A 4,272-nucleotide genomic window follows, 5' to 3' on the forward strand; every position below is an offset into this window, starting at 1 on the left:
AAAATCGCAATTGGATCTGAGAGATCCATGGATCACCAGAACGTGCGCTCCAAGTAGTGCTCTCAGAAACGTGCGCTCCAAGACCACGAATCGTAGGCCCCAAACTTAGGAAAATTGACTCTGACTTTTGACCGGACAGCAAGGAAACGTGAGACCAAAATTAGGGTTTTGATCGGGCAAAACAGACGCACGAATTCAGGGATGATGACTAGATCAGATATGACTAGGTGGAGGGCAGTTACGTAATTAACGTTTCAATTAGAGATGGAACGCAAGCAATCAATTAATTAAAAAATGATTAATTAATTTTTAGCCAAAATAATAATACACCACAAAGCCAAAGCCAAAGCCGAGCCGGACGGCGACGGCGGCGCGCGCGCGTGTGGTGGTCAATTTGCTTGCGTTCTCCCTCCTTCACAAAATTGGGGTGCCCCTTGGGGCCCATCCCAAGTTCATTACCTCCACCTTATATACCCTACTAGTGTGTGGTATCCCTCTAATGTGGCACTTCTCAATTTTTTTCAATTCACAACACCACTAGCTCTCATAAATGCCTTCATTATTTCCAATGAATTATTCATTAAAGGTATCATCATTTCCAACAACCATGTATTATGACTTTGGTGTATGATACTTCTGAGATGTTGTCTAGTATTAGTAGTAGTGAATTTCAAATCCATGTGAACTAAATATTAGGGACAAGGTTTTTGAATAAAAGAAAGGCATATTTGCTCTAAAAAGTAAGCTATATCAAATATTCATTATTCACTAAAACAATTTTTTGGACTCATGGCTAATCATTGTAACAAACTAAGAATCACAATACTTGGGTACGGGTCAATTTATTTTTTTATTAAATTATACTTTTCCGTTTTATTTATAAACATCATCCTAATATAATATGTATATAACTAAAATCTACATTATTATCCAATAAATGGTTATGCATTAAAAAAGTACACGTGACACTTCCCCAGGATCATTATGATTTAATGAGTTCAAATTATACAAAATATAATTGTAGAAGAAAATGTTTATATATTACGCGGTTACAAGTAATGAGCTGCTAAAATTCGAATTATCAGGCAGTTTTTACAATCACATTAATGTTATAATTTATAACTTATTTCCTTATTCAAATTACCTGCGATTATTATAACATCATTATTATTGTATTTCCTCTTATATGAAAAATCGAATGGAACAATGATGTGTATGTCATTAATAATAATCCTGTCTAAATTTATACACCCATAACTCCATTTAGTTTTCGAAAGAAAAAAAAATTCCATTTGGTTGTCAAACAAGAAAATAACGTAAACTCACTCCTCTGAAAATTTGAATTCCTATCAAATTCCAACCCTAAAAAATTTCACAATATATTATGTATAGTTCGTAATATTTTTTATTACACTCAATTTCATCATCATTACCAATCCTGTGAAACATAACCTTGCTCACATATAAATCTGTTTTCTGAAAATATTTAAAAATGTCATCCAAAATAGTCACTACAACATTTTTTACTATAGATCACACTTCACTTAGCCATGAGTATAAAAGTGTGGCTAGAAATAGAAATAGGCAACAATTTTTCAGGTCTTGCCTATAATTTACTTAAAGAATACAATTTCTTGACTTTTATTGAAAAATCGTTGCATATTTTGTTATTGTCACCGATTAAGCCACAATTTTAAAAGTGTTGATGTTTGACTACGGTGAAAAACTGTTGGCTAACAAAATTTAATAACTATACATTTTAAGTGTGATATAAAGTTATAAAAAAATGTGGCCTCAAGTTAACCCAAATAATAATAATAAAAAATGTATAATTAATTAATTATTGTATTTTATTTGTTTTCTTTATTGAAGAAACAAAATCACAAGTACCTTCACTGTTATTCCAATTCCTCCGACACCGTTTTCATATTCCTCCAATACCATAAACCCTAAATTTACCTTCATTCTTTCCTCTTCACTCACGATCATAAATCCATCAATTTCTCGTCTCAATTCAGTTGTCCTCGAGTTGTTGCTCCAGTACCTTCATTATTTCCTCTTCACGTCGTTGCTCCGGTACCATCACTTTTTCCTTTCGCGTTGTGTTGTGTATTCGTCTTCTCCCTCTTTGGTTTCTATTATTGCTTGCTCGTCGCCTCTGACGATTTGATAGATATTTTTGCTTGTTCTTTCATTTTTGACGATTTATGTTATGATTTATGTTTTCCTTAGTTATTGGTGTGATTTTTTTTGTAGTTCTAGTTGCTTGTTCTTGACAATAATGATGATATTAGGCTAATGATATACCCCAACAAGTGTTTTGTTTTTTAAATTCTTTTTTGGTCATAAATTTTTTGGGTCGAAATAAAAGCATTAACAGAGTTACTCCAAAATCTGATTTTTACATATTATTAAAAAAAAATGAAATAAAATTAAATCTGATGTATTGTCAACATAATTCGATTCAATAAAATATATTTTTACCCTAGCTCTTGAGAGTAAGTTAGAGAAATTAAAGGAAAATGTTGCAGATTAGGTGCTAATTTTGTTAATACCAATGATCTAACTGCCATCTAACAAAATTCAAACTAAATGGATAGAAATAAAAGGTTGTCATTTGAGAAAGAGAGGTTTTTTTCACAGAGAGAGATGTAGAGAGGCATATATAAGATTCCTGAGCATCCCAAAAGGATTGATAATTAACTTTTACATTGAAATAATATTTGTATACCAATAATATAAATTGAAGGTTGGTAATTTGTTGCATTTCGTAGATCTTAAATGTTGAGATTCTGAAGAAACAAAATTTGATGGTTGCTTTTACAAAAAATTGAGATAAAAGCATATTGAAATGATTGATAAAAGCATATTAACTTAGGCAGTAATTTACAACAAAAGCATATTGTCAAATTGAGTTAAAAGCTAATAGAACAATGCTTTTACTTGTTAGAGTGTCTTCATATGTGGAGCAATGTATCGTTCAATGCTCTTTTGGAGTTGTTGAAAGAAGTCATGTCTAATATGAACATTCCCAAATTTTTTAACAAAAAAAAATAGCCATAATAAAAGATTAGGCCTTGATTATAAAAAAAAATCATGCATGTCCAAATGATTGTATGTTGTATTGGAAAGAGCACGAAAATGACGATTCTTGCAGCACTTTAAAGCTTCACGATGGAAGGAATTTACTCAAGTAGATTCAGAGTTTGAGGATCCAAAGTATGATCATAAAGTTCCTGCAAAAGTGTTGAGACACTTTCCACTAATTCCAAGACTTCAGAGACTAATTCCAAGACTTCAGAGACTTTCCGTTGATTGATGAGCTAAAGGAATTGTGGGAAAATAGAGTAGAAACATAAGATGCCTCAAAAGATCAAACATGATTGTGGGCATCTCTACTATGGACTATTAGTGATTACCTTGGGCATGCTATGTTCTTAGGTTGGAGCACTAAAGGAAAGTTGACATGTGCGTGTTGCAATTATAACACTAATTCAACCTACTTCAGACACAGTCACAAAATGTGTTATATGGACAATCATGTTTTTTTACCGGCTAGTCATGCTTGGAGGGAAAATAAAATGTCGTTCAATGGAAAGAAAGAACACAGGTCTGCACCACATATGTTAGAAGGTATAGAAATCGTAGAAAACTTAAAAGATTTTGAGAATGAATTTGGAAAGAAGAATAAGAAGAAAAAAAAATGATGGTCCATGGAAGAAGAAGTCAATATTTTTTGAGTTTTCGTACTGGGCTCAAAATACTTTACGTCATAATCTTGATGTAATGCATAGTGAGAAAAACATATGTGATAATGTTATTGGGACTCTTTTGGACATACCGGGAAAGACAAAAGATCATGTTAATGGTCGTTATGATCTGCAAGATATGGAAATTAGAAAGGAACTTCATCCAATAGAGATTGGCGGAGGTTGGACAAAGTTTGCAAAGGCATATTTCTCAATGAATTCCCAAGAAAATTATACTTTTTGCAGTGTTTTGAAGGCTGCCAAGTTATCCGATGGGAGTGCTTCTAACATTTCAAAATGTGTGCATGTTGGCGATAAAAAGATATTTGGTTACAAGAGGCATGATGCACATTTCATGTTACACTACTTATTACAAGTAGCAATAAAGAGCACAATGACAAATCTAGTGGTTGGACCTTTAATTCGTCTTGGGTCATTATTCCGCTCTTTGTGTCAAAAAGTTATCTAAGTGCAAGATTTGGATTATCTAAATGGAGAGATTGCTGAAATACTTTGTCAATTG

This window comes from Cicer arietinum, chromosome 5, assembly GCF_000331145.2.
Source record: "Cicer arietinum cultivar CDC Frontier isolate Library 1 chromosome 5, Cicar.CDCFrontier_v2.0, whole genome shotgun sequence".
Taxonomy (NCBI): domain Eukaryota; kingdom Viridiplantae; phylum Streptophyta; class Magnoliopsida; order Fabales; family Fabaceae; genus Cicer; species Cicer arietinum.